General features: G+C 38.6%; 1 long non-coding RNA gene across 1 annotated transcript; it reads right to left on the minus strand.

The window, feature by feature from the left end:
* Window positions 1-1253: 1253 nt before the first annotated feature.
* LOC134353395 (uncharacterized) lies at window positions 1254-15220 on the minus strand. Its single transcript, XR_010019619.1, has 4 exons — window positions 15156-15220; window positions 7291-7411; window positions 4591-4747; window positions 1254-2209 (listed from the first exon to the last, which is right to left on the minus strand). It is a non-coding gene; the product is annotated as an uncharacterized LOC134353395 (long non-coding RNA).
* Between the last annotated feature and the right edge of the window lie 2916 nt (window positions 15221-18136).

Consider the following 18136-nt stretch of genomic DNA (forward strand, 5'->3'; position numbering starts at 1 on the left):
TACATTGAATAGTACATTGAATTCATTTGCAAGATGCACTGACATCACTTTACTGAAGAGTATAAGGCTGGTTCAAGAAGGCAATTCAGCATCATCTTCTCAAGGGAAATTGGGCATGGTTAATAGATGCTGGTCTTGTCAATGATGCCCCCATTCTATAAGTCAATAAAGCAGATATGTGATGCTCATTAAGTCTGAAACATACTTACTGGCACCCTTGGCATTCTATACTAATCCTTCTCAAATTGCCCTGCATTGTACTTTAGGAAAAGTGAGAATGCATTACCATTCGCCAAAAAAATGTTTACATTCAAATTTTGGGATCACCATTAACGTTATTGGTAAATGTATCTGCTGTCTCATCAGATGAATTGCTACTGGCCAATAATATTCATGGAAGGTCTGGTTCTGCCCTTGCCTGCGTGTGTATGCATGTACGTACATTCCCTCAAGGTGATTTAAAACTGATCAGGAACAGAATCCTAAACCTTCACAAATGCTGTTTGTGCAGAAAGCAGCTGCCGATATCCTCATACCACAGGCTTACATTTATGATGTTTCTTTCATGACCTCAGGATGTCCTAAAGCACTTTAAAGCTTGAAATATAACCATAGTCACAATAAGAAGAAAAATGGCATGAAATATTCGCAGAGCAAGATCACACGATCAGCAACATGACAATGACCAGATAATCTGCACTTCAGTGTGAATAAATCTAGGCCAGATTCACCACATTCAAGGCTGCAGCTTTTGAGATCTGTACTGATGGGTTATTAACCCTGCTGCATCAAAAGTTGCTTGGTTTCCTCATAGGGAGTCCATTTACCAAGAGAAACAAACTGTAATTGTGCATTCATGATATGCAAGACAGCATTTATTTTAACCAAAATAGGGAAGGAACACTGTTTGGCACCCAGTTCCATAAGTACGTGGACAACACATTTTGGAATATTCTGTTGCTCTATGACTTGGTAGGGTGGATTATGTTGTAAAATACCTTTTCAAGAATTTCATGCCTGTTGGTAATGTATCCATCTCAGTTACACACATTGACAGATGGGGCATATTGCCAAGAGTCCTCTTAGACCTCAGTTTTTTTTTTAAAAAAGGAAAGATTATAACCATTATTATCAGCCTAATTATTTACTGTTCTGTGAAGATTTCAGTCCTTTCACTTGACTTTTAAGAACCATATGCTGAAAATTTATGTTTTTTTAAACAAAAGCTCTTTTATGTTCATAATTATATTTTTTAAAGGCACAGCTTTCTGCTGTTGTTCAGGGTCAGTTGCTATAACCTCTCTCACTCATACAGCCTTTGGGAGTGATACAGAAACGACAGTCTGCAGAAGGGTATTTTACAGAAAAGACATGCAGCTTTATTACTGAGTGTTCAGAAATACACTGTGTGAGTCACAAAATAAAGGTACCGTCACATTGGTTTGTTTTATATTTTAGTGCAGTACAATCATTGGGTGTGTAATCCAGTTATCCAATACATGTCAATATCAGTGGCTGAGATTAACAGATGTTACCCAACTCCACTGTGGGATAATATTTACCTTTCTGTGAAGGTACTGTCCAAAACAATCTCTCCGAACCTTCTTATATTGTCCCAGCAAAGCAAAATTGTCTGCCTGCAACACACAGTCTCTTACCTTTCCCTGCTGTCCAAACTATTCCCTCTCAGAAACAAATACAAACATCGCACATTTACATATTGTATTACAACACCATCTATCAAAAGAAAATTGCCACAATGATAAATATTTCTTCAAAGTGTATGAAATTCCTTGCTTTTATCACGATTTCCTACAACTGGTGAAGATTTAATGTTCCTATCTGTTGAATTATTATACAGAATATTTATGAACATTTACATACAACAACATTTGATAAAATCTCGGGTGACTGAATATTAGAATTGAGAGATCATATACTAAGTTCACAGATTTATTCATAATTACTAGGACAAGCTCACTTGCATAATAAGAACCATATTATGTCCAATCAAACCTAGTCTTAAAACTCACAACAGTGAGGGAGTGCTACTATAACATGAACCGTCTGCATTAAGTAATTGTAGAAGAGCTTCATGCTTGATAGATGAGGAGTTGTGTCTTTCCTCTAAAGAATAACAGGTTGAACGTTCAGCTCATCAGAAACTGTCGTACTAACTTGGCAAAGTGATCCACAATCACTACTACTGCTGTAATGATAAATGCAAATCAACTTCTTAAATCAGGTGGGAAAAGCAATTGCATACACCTCAGGTCACAAATCTGGTTTTTAGAGCATAGAACATAGAGAAATAAACACTACAGTACACTACAATCCCTTCGGCCCACAACATTGTGCTATCCTTTCAACCTACTCTAAGATCAATCAAGTCCTTCCTTCCTACATAACCCTCCATTTTTCTATCATCCATGTATCTATCTAAGAGTTTCTTAAAGGTCCCTAATGTTATCTGCCACTACCATCAGCCCTGGCAACACGTTCCAAACACACCACTCTCTGTGTAAATAGTCTACCTCTGACATTCCCCCGATACTTTCCACCAATTAATTAAAATTATCCCCCCTCATATTAGCCACTTTGACCTTTGAAAAAAGTCTCTGGCTATCCACTTGATCTATGCTTCATTTCATCTTGTATGGGTCAGTTTTGAAAAATATTCCACTTGATTCAGTGTTCTCTCACTTAACTTGATTAATTAGTCACACAATTACTGAAGCGGAACGTAGACGCGTTATAATTTATACTGCAATTACGCCTAATATTCCAATGTTTATGTAGTATGATTGGGGAACAAATGAAAAGTGCTTCATGTGCAGAACTGAAAAGATTTTCACTGTTGTTAAGTCTGATTACCAAATTGTTTTAAAATTACTTACTTGGGCATCACAGTCATTCTGAAATTCCTACATTACTCAGGCACTCCTATTTCCATCCCTCCAAATCTTGCTGCTCTCTTCACTCATTCCATTCTTCCCTCCAGTTCACATTCACTATTATCTCCTTCATTTTCCATTTCCAGCGGTACATTTCTCCTCTCCCTCTCAATGGCTCAATGGAGCTTTCTTGTTCAAATTCTGAGTTTGCACTACTACACATTGAAAAAAACAACTGTTTATTCCCCTCAGTGGATGCTGCCTGACCTGCTGAGTTCCTTTGGCATTCTGTGTGTGTTGCTGTGGATTCCCAGCAACTGCAGAAGCTCGTGTGTTTATGAGTTTACACTGCTCTCCCTCTCACTTGTGAGAAACTTTCCCTACCAACCAACAACAAAAACATGGTTTCATGTGTTGCATTCCATGTGCTTAACCACCAAGCTGCATCAGAAGAAGTAATCAAACATTTGATACTAAAACCAAACTAAAAAAAAATTAGAACAAGTTAATCAATATCTCAATTTTAAATCAATTACCCTGATTCACAAGTTTTACATCGCACACATATCTCTTCCTCTGCAATCTGCCCCAACTCTGCAATGTTCCCAGTTGCATTCCTACCATTCTGGTGTCTTGATTACGTTCTGATCAAGAATAGTTATGGAGAGGTGGAACTAGAACTCACCAGTGTGCAAGCTGAGCCAGGGCTGTGGATGAAGTCATTGAAAGCAAGGGGCCAGGATGGAGAATAAACCCTCAGGAGATTCCCTGAAGTACCATTGGTGGCAAGCAAGAGCCAAACTAATTTTGGTTTGTGAGCATCAACAAAGAGGCTCCACTTCCAAAATGCTGATTGTGCACGCAAAATACAGATTGTTGACATGTACGCAGGCACTGCAAATCATCATTGGAATGACGTCCTCTTTAAGAAAGGAGATGGTTCTCACTGCTGTATGAGCTCTCTATCACCCATTTACAATATTAATTTAATAGGAGTCCTACGATGGCACTGAACAGATATTCAAACAAAGCAGTCACACGTAATCGTGCATTTTCATGGGTGTCCAGCAAACAAATAAGACTTGCCAAACAATGCCCCCTTCATACCTTGTGCTTCTTGTAGCTTTCCAACCATATTAAACCAGCATTAATTTGCATCAAATAACTTAAATTGAAATAAATCCTGATATTTGTTAGACTGGAATAGCCTTCATTTGGTGTCAGTGAGGTCAGTGTTCAAGTTGCAGTCTGTGGGAACTGTTTAGGTGCCTCTTTGTCTGGCCCGCTGTATAACTGGAGTAAGGTTTCACACACAGCCCGAGGGCAAGCAAAACAGCTGCAGGCAAACTGCAAAGTTCCTCCAATTACACTGTGGAAATGGTGACTTTCTGGTGAAAAACTCATTATTCATAAATACAGGGATTCTGCTGGTCATAAGCACGGCTGATCACCAGGAACTTTTGTATTCCAAGCATCTCATCACATTCCCTGCCTTTTGGGGTGAACAATTAGCTATTTCATTCTTGTATTCCAGAAAAAAAAATACATTCCTTACAGAATTTACAATAGTGTATAATTAGAGTAACCGCCATTAAATTTGTTTTACATAACTGAGTTATTTCCATCACTGAAAAAGTATTACTGCTAGACTGTCTAATCACCCAGGAAGGATGATCTTACGCAAACCTCTACTCACCAATCAGTTCAATGAGGAATAACTAATTAATCTGACTGGTCTTTTATTTATTTCTCCCATTTCAGTTTCACACAGGAGATCATTCCCAGGCTCAGCCAACGTAGTAAATTGATGAAAGTTACCCAGGCTTTTTGTCAGTAAATTTTTTGTAACGAGCCTGTAAGAGAACATACAACAGCCTTAAGGAAAACAAGCTGGTACAGATTTTTTTTTGCACTTGGAGGAGTGCTTACTTTAATTTGGATTTATGTAATAATTGAAAATTAGTCAATTACAACACTGAAACTAATTTCCAGGGTCATTTGTTTCATAAACTTTCTGAAAGAGAAATTTCAGCATGCTTTAGTCCCTATGCTGTCATTTTGAGACTTCTTGCATTCCACTCATCTGAAATATCAAGAAACATTTGGAGCTTATTCACAAACAGTTAGCAGCTCCCAGTAAATACAATACTTGCTCCTTTCTCATAATTGCCTAATGTTCTGCCAGGAGATTTATCTAATTAAGTAATTTCAATTGAAATGAGCAAGGGATTAGTTTCATTTTACCATCAACAGGCATTTTTTTTCTCCATTTGGACTCAAAGAATAGAAAGCACATTGATTTTCAATGTTGAGTTTTGACCAGCAGTGGAGCTTTATACAATATTGTAAGTCAACCGTGTGGACATTTAGATTATTGGTGACTGGATCAGGAAATTAAGCTCTTATGAAACATGCGAACAAGTTTGTGGAAATTGGAAAGCAGAAATGTCACCTGGTAAAGTGGTTAGCACATAAAAGGCAAAACCATTCAGGAGAGCTAAGGAAATAGTTACACAAATAAACAAAAGGAAAGAAGATTTAAGTGCACAAACAAATAACTAAGAACTATTAAATTGAGCAATGAAGGAATTTTTCCAAACATCAATGTTAAGACTGTTGCTAAATCTTTGATCAAACATCTTCAGTTTTCAAAAAGATAGAAATGGGTGCTCGTGTATGAAAATGCCTTCTGTAACGTATGAAAAAAACAAAGATTCTACTTGCGTCAGGAACTAATTAAAGATGAGCAGCCAAGGTCTGTGACCGGAATGCGAAGGGTATTCCAAGGAGTCGGAGGGGAGATGTCTGTATGATCCTGTTCGAGTTTGAGGGGAGTTTAGTGTGTGTAACCAGTAGTGTCCCGCTTAGGCTGAAAAACCATCCCAGCAATATGATGGAAATAATCCCCTTCCATTACAAATAATTCTAAAATGGAAGCGGCAGCTTTAAAAAATGGGCAGTGACTAATCTATCGGATTTGGATTATGTTTTATTCATAAATTCTGAATGAACTTTAAAGAAGCTATTGATGCCCTCACCAGAAGAGACTCTACTTTATTATAATAATACGTTAAATGGAAACCTTCATATACGTTCCAGAAATTCTTTCATCTTTGTTCTACCGTCAGGTGTTAAGAACTATTTAAATCTATCTTCCTGCAAGCTTCAATGTTTTAAGTGAACCAACTTGAATATTTTTCTCTATTATAGTCACTCAGCTGAAATAGACACCACTGAAAATATTGAAACAGTCGGGCAGCATCGACAGAGAGGAATAAAGAGTCGAAGTTTCAGGCCGAGACCTTTCATCAAGACTGAAACATTGAGTCATTATTCCTCTCCATAGATGTTGCCCAAAATGCTGAGTTCCTCCAGCATTTTGTATGTGTTGCACTGGATTTCAAGCATCTGCAAGTTCTTTTGTGTTTATGTGTCACTGGAAATAATGGTGTTTATTGTCAATCTCTAACTACCCTGAAATGAGATGGCAATTCCGGGTCTAGAGCAGAGGTCCAACCTTTTTTATGCCATGGACCAATACCATTAAGCAAGGGTAGCCCCTGGCCTAGAGTCAGACATAGAATGGACCAGGAAAGGTTAGCAAATTTTCCTTCCTGAAGGATAATAGTGAATCAGATAGGTTTTGGGACAATCTGTAGTTTTTCCCAAGTTATACTTGCATCACATACCTGCCCAATAACCTTTGTTCTCTATTCACCTTGAGACAAGGGGCAGGAGGGGACTCCGAGAAAATAGGAGCATGTTAATCTTCAAGTGTCAGCAATATCTAAATGTGAATCTATCTGGCTTTACTACCAATACCTAGAAACGATTAATGAGAATTGGAATTTTTTTCTGTGTCATTAGAGGTAAAACAATCAGCTGAAAGGAAAGGACAAGAGAAGCACAATGCACAGCAGAATTCTGACAGTTGGTGCTGATTTATCAGGACTTTGGTTTAGAGTCCTCTGCACAAGGTGATGGCTTGATATATGCACACATCATCATTTTCTATGTGCATTGTTCCTCATGGTTTGTCAAATCTTTCCATTTTTGTCAGTTGTTTACCACCATGCACAAATCATTGATACGTACAGTCCATGGGGAGTAGGAGATGTTCCATTATGGAGTCCTGGTTATCACCAATAACCACAAGGTAACAAACAGAACAGCACTGACTGTTACCCCTACCCTATTTCCCCAGAAAGAACCATCAACAGATACTGCCTTACACTGAGGAAGACGGTAAACTGCTGACAGGGATATATTAGAGGTGCAGGGTTATTACAAAGCACAAAATACAGAGAATTAGTTCCAGAAGCCACTGGTTAATGAAATTACTATAAATTTTAAGGTATGACATTTACTTCTTAACTACAAATTCTCTAGGCCTTACCACTTGTGAGCATGAAAGGAATAAACAGTCAACATTTCGGGCTGAGACACTTCATCAGGACACCTGGTTGAAGATGAATGCAAATATTTCACCTTTCCTTTTATCATTGACATACTGTGCCCTGTTGTAGATAAAAATGGTGATGATCATGGTGAACGCATTTCCTGTTAGTTATGTACAATAACACATAACAGAATGTGGTAAAATTACAGTCTGTGCAGATGGGAAATAACATCTCCTCCTCGCTGACAATCAACACTGGCACTCCTCAAGAATGCATGCTTAGCCCACTGCTCTACTCGTTCTACACCCACAACTGTGCGGCAAGGCACAGTGCAAACACCATTTATAAAATTGCCGATGACACAAATATTGCTGTCAGAATTTTAGATGGTGATGAGGAGGTGTACAGGAGCAAGATATATCAGCTGTTTGAGTGGTGTGGTGGCCACAATCTTGCACTCAACATCAGTAAAGACTAAAGAATTGACTGTGGGCTTCAGAAAGGAAAGTCAACGGAATACTCACCAGTCTTCATCAAGGCATCAGAAGTGGAAAGGGTAAGAAATTTCCAGTTCCTGGGTGTTAATACCTCTGAGGGTCTTTCATGGGCATATTGAAACAATTACAAGGAAGGCACGACTGCAGCTATATTTCATTAGGAGTTCGTGGAGAATTGGTATGTCACCAAAGACACTTGCAAATCTCTGCATATGTACCATCGAAAGCGTTGTAACTGGGGTTGCATCACCGTCAGGTAAGGGCGGGCCACTGCATAGTATCGAGAAAAGCTGCAGAAAGTTGTACACTCAGCCTGCTCCATCGTGGGCACCAGCCTCCCCAGCATCCAGATCACCTTCAAAAGGCGATACTCAAAAAGATGGCATCCATGATTAAAGACCCCTCATAGCCAGGACATGCCCTCTTCTCATTGCTACCATCACGGATGAGGTACAGGAGCCTGAAGACATACACGCAACGCTTCAAGAATGGCTTCTTCTCCTCCACTAGCAGAATTCTGAATGGACAATGAACCCATGAACAATACCTCAGTATTTTTTTCCTCTTGTTTTGCTCTAATTCTTTCTTTTAATTTCTTTTTTTAATAAATACAGTACTTCTTACTGTAATTTATTATTGTAATTTATACTTTTATTATTATGCTTCTGCAGTACATTCCATTACATAATAATAAAAGTACAAATTACAATAACAGATTTCAGGACATATGCCAGTGATATTAGACCTGATTCTGATTCTAAACTTTGATCTGACCATTGGCTGCTGACACCCATCTGTAATATATTGCTTCCTCCAGATAATATAGATACAGTCAGATTACAAGGCACTTTCTTTTAAGTATGCTCTCCGCTGTTTCTGTCGGCCTGCACTGAACCATTGTTGGACTTCTAACTAGATGGTAATTGTAGAATGAAGGAGATATCAGGCCAGGGATTTACATATTGTGGTAAAACGTAATTCTGCCACTGCTAATTGTCTACACCAACTGTTGCCCAGTTACAAACTGTTTGACTCTATCACATTTTCCACATCTACTCTAATAATGTTCTCATAGCCACAGCCAAGAATGCCCAGATGTTTCCACAAAAAAAGAAAATTCTAATGGGAACCTGAATAAACTAGCATAAAGGATTAATAATTTGTGATATATTCTAAGCAAGAATATCCATTCACAAGTAGCCAAAAACGACAGCTTATACATATCAAATTCCAAAGTAAAGTAAGTTTTATTATCAAAGAACATATATGTATGTCACCATATACAACCCTGAGATTCATTTTCCTGTGGGCATACTCAGTAATCTATAGAATAGTAACTATAACAGGATCAATGAAAAATTAACTAGAGTGCAGAAGACAACAAACTGTACAAATGCAAATATAATGAGAACATGAAATAATGAGATAAAGAGTTCTTAAAGTGCAATCATTGGTTGTGGGAACATCTCAATGGATGGGCCAATTAGTGTAGTTATTCCCTCTGTTCAAGAGCCTGATGGTTGAGGGGTTGTTACTGTTCTTAGAGAAAAAATACGAGAAAGATAAGGAACTGGAATCTGGAATTACTGTAAAAATTAATTTCCAATGAGAGTATTTTACAGAGGTACAAAGCAAGGATTCTACATTAAATACACTTGTACAAAAACTTGCAAATCTTCATCCTTGGTATGTGTCTAAACACCCTTTTCAATAATTTCTTACTTAACACATTCAGTGTTTATGTTCAACTAAATAAAGTTGTCCAAAATTAGCAGAAGTCTATAACTGTCTGTGAGTTAATGCATTTATCCTTTTGTTCAAAACATTGCAACAACTGAATTTATGCACTAAAGTTCTCTTTAAGACATGAGATGCACCAACCATTTAATCAGTACTTATGGAAAACAGAACCATGTTCAAAATCTGTCCATTTGTGCCTGGTATAAAACTGGCAAAAGCTTCATACCAAATGTCTAAAAATGTTATTGCTGTACTCACAGTCCTCTTTTTACACCAAGAAATGTTTCTGGGATCATATTTGGAACATAGAACATAGAACAATGCAGCCCAGTACAGGTCCTTTGATCCACGACGTTGTAACACTCTATACAAACATACTCGACAATCAACCTCACCCTTCCCTCTTTTAAATGTTCTATTATATCAGCCTCTACCTCCACCCACTAGATGCATTAAAATCATGCAAAATATGACTTACAGATTTTTTAATCAATCCCCTCTTCAAAATAAATGACCACATCTTTAAACAGAATATGAGGGATGGCCTCTTCCACACACAAAAAAAAATCATTGTGTCCAACACTGGCTCTATTCACATTGATGTTTTTTCTATCAATAGACTTGGATTTGAGAACCTGTTAATGATGAACTTCAAGTCCAAGATCAATGGACTGGAAACAGGATGTTAAAAAATATCATGTCTTCAATTTTTTTGGATAGTTTGCATATACCACATTCAAATTATATCTGGGTTACATCTAGCTAATTGTAAACACTTTGCAAAAACCTTAGGTTTACCTTTCTGTCCGCCTTTCTCTGTCCGCCAGAGAAAGCAGGATCTCCCAGTGGTCACTCGTTTTAATTCCACGTCCCATTCCCATTCTGATATGTCTATCCACGGCCTCCTCTACTGTCAAGATGAAGCCACACTCAGGTCGGAAGAACAACACCTTATATTCCGTCTGGGTAGCCTCCAACCTGATGGCATGAACATTGACTTCTCTAACTTCCGTTAATGCCCATCCTCCCCCTCGTACCCCATCCGTTATTTATATATATTTATATATTCTTTTTCTCTCTCTCCTTTTTCTCCCTCTGTCCCTCTCACTGTACTCCTTGCCCATCCTCTGGGCTTCACCCCTCCCCCTTTTCTTTCTCTCTAGGCCTCCTGTCCCATTATCCTCTCATATCCCTTTTGCCAATCAACTGTCCAGCTCTTGGCTCCATCCCTCCCCCTCCTGTCTTCTCCTATCATTTTGGATCTCCCTCTCCCCCTCCCACTTTCAAATCTCTTACTGGCTCTTCTTTCAGTTAGCCCTGACGAAGGGTCTCAGCCTGAAACGTCGACTGTACCTCTTCCTAGAGATGCTGCCTGGCCTGCTGCGTTCGCCAGCAACTTTTATGTGTGTTGCTTGAAATTCCAGCATCTGCAGATTTTCTCGTGTTTAGGTTTACCTCCTATCACCTTTCCACTGATTATTGTATGAAAATCTGTGTTCTACTTTAGGTGCCATCTTAAAAGTTTCTTAGGACATTAGGATCAATTTGAAAACAGAATATAAACACAGGAGTTTCTGAAGATGCTGGAAATCCAGAACAACATATACAAAATCCCAGAGGAACTCTGCAACATACAGAAAATGCTGGAAGAACTCAACAAGTCAAACAACATCTATGAAAATGAATAAACAGTTGATGTTTCAGGCCAAGACCTTTAATCAAGACTTGAAAGGAAGGGGAAGTAGCCAGAATAAGAAGGTGGAACAGTACAAGCTAGAAGGTGATAGGTGAGGCAGTGGGTTGGAGAAGAAGGAATCTGATAGGAGAGGAGAGTGAACCATGGGAGAACTCAGGGACTGGGACTATTTTTTTTTGCATGTGACTGTATTTTACCTCTGTCTTATATGTGCTGTGAATGACTGTTGGCCGATTTCCAGCATCTGCAGATATTCTCATGTTTGTAATGAGTGATGGCACTATGCTTTGTACCCTGGCCCCAGAATAACTGTTTTGTTTGGCTGTATTCATGGGTTTTCATGTATGGTTAAATGACAATTAAACTTAAACTTGAACTTGAGAAAGGGAATGATGAGGGGAACCGGGGAAGGTGACTGACAGGTGGGGAGAAGAGGGGGGCCAGGGTGGAAAACTGAGAAAGAGGGAAGGGAACAGGGGGAAAATAACGGAAGTTGGAGAAATCGATGTTCATGCCATCAGGTTAGAGATCACAGAGATGGAATATGACATGTAGACCCTCCAACCTGAGAACGTCCTCAGTATGACAGAAGACGAGGCCATGGACCAACAGGTCAGAATGGGAATGGGATTGGAATTCAAATGGTCGGCCACCTGGAAATTGTACTTTTTGCAGATGGAGCTCAACAAAGCGTTCCCCCAAATCTATACCGGGTTTCCCCAATGTAGAGGAGGTCGTATCGGGATGCTACAAGTCATGCAGCATCAATGGAGAGGAATAAATAGTCAACTCTTCGGGCTAAGATCCTTCATCGGGACAGACATGCTGAGCTCCTCCAGCATTCTGTGCTTGAAAGCTGGATAATTTACTATGGCTCTCAGTAATGATTGAGTTCCTAAATTGAAATATGTTCTGTTAATGAATCATTTTAAGTGTACTGTTACACATATCCCCTATAAAATTCATTTTGAGTGTAAAGTCTGATTGGTGCAAGTGAGGGACAGAAGAGACTGGGGGAAGTATCAGGCATTCTCTGCTTTCCAGTCAGATGAAGTCTGTAAAGGTACATTTGCCTTTTTCATGGAATCATATACAAAGAAAGTACTTGAACCTGGGTAAGGAAGAGACGAAATTAATTAGCAGAGAAAACAGAAGTGTGTTTGTATTCAAAAGTTTCATTCCGTACTTTGCTCTAACTCCAACAAAAATTAAACAAGTAGAGAGGGCCAGTGATAATAAACGCAGGGAACAGCAAGTCTCTGCAAGTCAGGCAGCATCTGTGGAAAGAAACAAAATAACGAATCTGGTCAAAGACCTTTTGTCGGAAGGGGTAAAGAGAGAAAAAAAGTTAGTTTTAGTTAGAGGAGTGCAAGGGATGGATGGGGAAAAGGAAATTTCTCTGATATTGTGAGGTCAAGGTTGTCATGGAGATAAATTGAGGACAAAGCCATCTGGTTGATAGGTTAATGAGGGCAGTTTTAAAAAAAAGGACATGAACAAAGGGACATAGAAGCTTGATGTGAGGGTAATTAGACAGGATGAGAGGTCAGACCTGTACCTTACTGCAAGGCTTTTCCCAAGGCTGTATTTTGTACTTCTGTAGAATGGCCTTTACCTGGGAACTTTGAAGAAAAAAACATTTCAAAAAATATACTTTTTATGTTCCTTTATAACCTTCTGTCCTCAATTACCCGGTTTTGATTAAGAGTTTTCTTTAGTTCAGAAATTATTCTGGGACCTGAAGCTATCTAATGCACAATCACTTAACAATGTGAGAGACTGCATACCCCGCAGGTCAATTTTTTATGAAGGGAAATTTTATCATTTTTAGAAAATTGGAACTTTCAATTGTTACTCAGTTTAAAATCACACAAGAGATTAAGTTTCTTAATCTGCATGCAAATAATATAATCCAATAATAACTGTATTTAAAGTAATCTTTTCCTCTCAGGCATACGGTTGAGGCCAGTATTCAGAAGTACAAGAACAGTGTTGGGAAAAGCTTCAGAGAAAGATACTTTCTTGATAACTTAGCCTATGCTAAAGCCTCTCATCCCAAGTCCCCCTGCAACATTACAATGTTATGGGGGTGTGGGTTGGGAGTGGGAGTGGAAGTGGAGGAAGGGAATAGATCACAATTTCCAATTTGCTAAACAATACCATTACTTTTGAACCAAGACTGAACTCTCACAGATACCTTATCATTGATACTTCATGGAACAATGAACAAATAATCTCTTCAAAGCATTATGTATCATGAAGACCAAAATATTTTTCTCCATGATACGTATTAAAGTAGTGCAAAAACAATTAACAGTATTTGATCCAACTGAGCCTACGTAAAGTCACGTTTGAGCGAACAACATCCATTTTATTAATGATTGTTATGACTCTACACACTACAAAATAAACACCTCACCAGAGAAAAGTAGCCTCCTCATGGACAGCATGAAAATGATGCAATAAAAAATATAACAAACTTAGCAGTTTAAAATAGGAGCAGAGAAGATTTATTTCATTTTTGTCACAATAATGCCACCCACAGAGTATCATGATGCATTCTGAATCAATATTTACAACCAACACCATAATGGGTACTTTGTTGTCTAATGCTTGCAGCAGGGAGCGACACTTCAAAGTACATTATCATAGTATGGATACGTTATACAACCTTGAGATTTGTCTCCTTAAGGGCAGCCACAAAACAAAGAAACCCAGAAGAACGTACAAAAAAAGACAAACGAACACCCAATGTGCAGAGAGAGAGAGAAAAAAACCAAGTCGTGCAGACAATAAAAGTCAGCAAGTTTCAATGAGAACAAAAGTGAGGCCTCAGAGATGAAGCCCAGAGCAGCCAAATCAGACCCGCAGCCGCAGCCTCAGTTCATCGTATCGCAGAGTAAGCATTGCACGGCCCGCAGACATGAAGCCTGGAGCAGCCTGAGCAGGCTGACAGCCTCAGCCACAGTGCAGCGAAGAGCAGCCATCTGCAAGGAACTCTCTTCAGCAAGCCTGGGTGTGCAGCCATGAGTTTTTCTGTCCATTCAAGTTAATGCCTCTTATTTACTCCCTTCAAGTATGGCTGCTCACTGAAAACACTAGATTGAGAAATCATCTCATCAACTTCAAGGCAAAGGTGCCCTTTGAGATACCATAGCTTTGATTTTAGAACACAAATGCCCAGAATGTAATTAAGATTAGATTGCACTAAAGCTCAATGTTGCTGGATTCACTTAAACTGCACAAGTGATAACCTCTTAAATCGAAAACTTGAGGTGCAAGTACTGAATTTCATTGTCCATTTTTCCACTACTATTTTCAAACCCATCCCATGAGTATGGCGACTGATCACCGGCACAGGCTGCTCTGTGGTGCTACCCCTTTTCACTCAATTACCATGTACCAGGTTAGACATGAATACTTTTAGTCTGTTCATTTAAAGGACCTAACAATGCCAAGTTCAGCTCCATCTTTGTCCACCATGTTCACAACCACGGCTCTGCATTGGTTATTGAATTTGACAGAGCATCATAGGAAGTCATTCCTGCCTGTGGCCATCAAACTTTACAACTCCTCCCTTGGAGGGTCAGACACCCTGACCCAATAGGCTGGTCCTGGACTTATTTCCTGGCATAATTTACATATTACTATTTAACTATTTATGGTTTTATTACTTTTTAATTATTTACAGTGCAACTGTAACAAAAACCAATTTCCCCCGAGATCAATAAAGTATGACTATGACTATGAATAAGTGATCAGGAGCACCTGATCTTTGTCCTCTATTAACAAAGAAGGTGACTGGAACATTGTGCACCATAAATATCTCTTAATGCTGAGACTGATCACACACTATCATTTTAAATATATATATATATACATAATATACTCATATATAAATATATATGAATAATTATTTCATTACTACCTTCAGGGAAGAGGTACAGGAGTCTGAAGATTCACACTCAATAATTCAGGCTTTTTACTCTTCGCCATCAGATCGCTGAATGATCCGTGAACTCAAGAACCCTGTCTCGCTATTCCTCTTTTGCAATATTCATTTATTTTTAATTGCATCACATAGCAATGTCCTTATGTTTGGCACTGTCCTGCTGCCACAAAACGACAAGCTTCACAACATGTCAGTGATAACAAATCTGATTCTGATTCATAATGAACTGCAAATTGAGGTAAGCACAGGTGTGCAGTTAAATGCAAAAATTCAGCTGTTGTAAGTTAAGGACCAGCATCTTATTGTCCAGTTTCCTGCTCTGACATATTAGTAGTTAGGAAATTCCAGTACCCTTGTCTTGAGATCACCATAGGAAACTAGCTCAGTTTATTTCATCCTTCTTGTTAATTGTATGATAAGCCTTAAGTTCTGAAAAAAATCCCTCTATCACTGAAAATTAATTTTTACATATGACATGATCTTTTAATTGCTGAAGATCTTAAAGTATCTTTTTTAAAATTTTCTCATTGTATCTTTTTTCTCTGTAAACCTATCCTTAGTCTCCTCAATTTCCGATTTGAAATTAAATTTACTATTTTGCAGCCTCTTGATTCCAACTCCCCAGTCGGTGATCAGTTTTTCAGTCTGATCGGTGCTGGGATTCACAGTTGTTTTGCATGTTCACATGGTTCTCACAGAGAGCGGCACAGTATCCCATCCACAACAGCAGGACATGCAAAACCTCATGGATATCAAACAAGCTGGGACCTATCACCCATTATTCATTTCTTGTTTATAGTAAATTCTGCCTATTATGATATTGCTGAACGTACAGGCTAGTCTGTTATTGCGCGATAACTTGCGAATTTTCTTTCTACCATTTGTATCATATCAATAAAATTGCACTCATCCATTAACTTTTAACAGGGAAATACCTCTAGAAAGCCTGTAATTTGATACTTCATGGAGTGCTGCTTTTGCTTTATGAAAGAAAAAGGTCAATAAATAACAGATGACGATTCAATGCACTATGGTGTACTAAAATACTTGTTTCCGGTTTAGAAAGGTTTCTTTTCTAATGTAACCAAGATCTAATATTTCTATTTTCTAATGGAGATTCTGTCACCTTTTTCTCCTCCACTTCACTGTTCTTCTCAGGAAAACACAGTTGATAAGCAGGCGTCTGAATCCACTTCCTTCAAGATACAAACGCTAAGAGCAGTCTGAAGTGGAACGTTGCTTTCTGGGGCAAATATTTAACACACAATCCCTCTTTCCCTCAGGGAAACTCTATATCTATCTTTATAATTGAGATGTTAAAAAATATTGCAGACATAACTGAAGTACCTCCTTCCAAATAAACTCCAACCCATGACCAGTAACAGGTGTGAAATTTGCACCTTAACCTTTACCCAGCAGACTGAAAAAGGAAGGTTAAAAGTTTTCACATGAGCCTCTTCTTTTAACGAGAAGGAATTGTGGAATTGAAAGAATGTAACTTTTATTTTCCTCCTCTTTTGTGTGTGATTTGAAAGAGAAATAATATTCTGGACACATTCCTAGGTATAATGGAAAAGAATGCTTGAAGTCTGCCAGCTCTGAACAGATGCTATGCCCACAAATGTACCCAGTGATTTACACAGCCTCTGGAGAATCTGTGATGCTTTGTCCAGAAGGAAGGTTGCGAAATACTGTCTCATTTGTTACAATGAATTGATATGTAACTATCAAGCAGCCATTTTTTTTTGCATGAGCATGCAATATGTCCTTCAAAGTCTAAAAAAAGAGTTTAAATCCTTGTCGTAGGTATAAATGCCGGTGGGTCTATGTATAGCCAATTACTTAAGTGTATTTGTCTCTTTATGTAGAAGAATTTACTACAAGCTGTTCTAGTAAACAAGATTCATAGCACCCTGTAGCCAGTTGTTAGAATCAATCACACTGTCTATCTCTCCTCCTCATCATTCAGTGTCACTAACATTGAATACATTTTTATTGCACAAGGAAATAATTCTGACAGATTACCAAGAACACCACATAATTTATCAAACTGATGATTTATTAGTATTCACATTTAAAACTAATTTGTTAGTTTCAAGTGATAATGATTTCCACATTGGATCCATTACTCTCAAGAAAAAAAGAAGTAGCCTTTCTCCTGATGGGTTTGTTCGTTAAGTTTCTCCTACATGCTCCAGTTCACTCATATGGATCTCTAAAGGTGGGCTTTTAACAAGCTACGTCATCTGTTGAGAGGGGGAATTTACTGTCCAGCACCGGGGTAATATGATAGTTCAGTACTTCTGTCAGTCTTCTCCAGTCTCCAGGGGAGTCTGAGCAAGGAAAGTGTGAAGGTTAGCGTTGAAGAATTACGGCAGGAACTACGTTTGTTATCACTGACATACGTCCTGAAATCTGTTGTTTCGTGGCGGCAATGCTGTGAAATATGAAAGAAATTACTTTGTTACAATAAGAATATATTTTTACAAAATGAATTAAATGTTCATGGGAATCAGAATCAGGTATATCATCACTAACATAAGTTGTGAAATTTGCTCAGCGCTATTCATGGACCCCTCAGAAATTTGATCATGGAAGGAAAGGAGAAGGATCATCATTCTGTCAGGATACACAGCGACTTGATATGACATCTGCTCTGCCTGTGACCGCAAGAATCTGCAGAGTGGCGGACGCAGCTCAGAACGTCACAGAAAACCACCGCCCCTCCATGGACTCTCTCTATACTTCTCGCTGCCTCAGTACAGCAGTCTGCATAATCCAAGAGCTCCCCCACCCCACCCCAGACAATTCTCTCTTCTTCCCTCTCCCATTGGGCAGGAGGTAGAAAACCCTGAAAACTGGTATCAACATACAATCAAGAGCTGCTTCTACCCCACTGTTACCAGACTCCTAAATGGATGTGTTGTATAATAAATGGGTTCATGACCCTGCTCTTT

Source organism: Mobula hypostoma, chromosome 1 (genome assembly GCF_963921235.1).
Source record: "Mobula hypostoma chromosome 1, sMobHyp1.1, whole genome shotgun sequence".
Taxonomy (NCBI): domain Eukaryota; kingdom Metazoa; phylum Chordata; class Chondrichthyes; order Myliobatiformes; family Myliobatidae; genus Mobula; species Mobula hypostoma.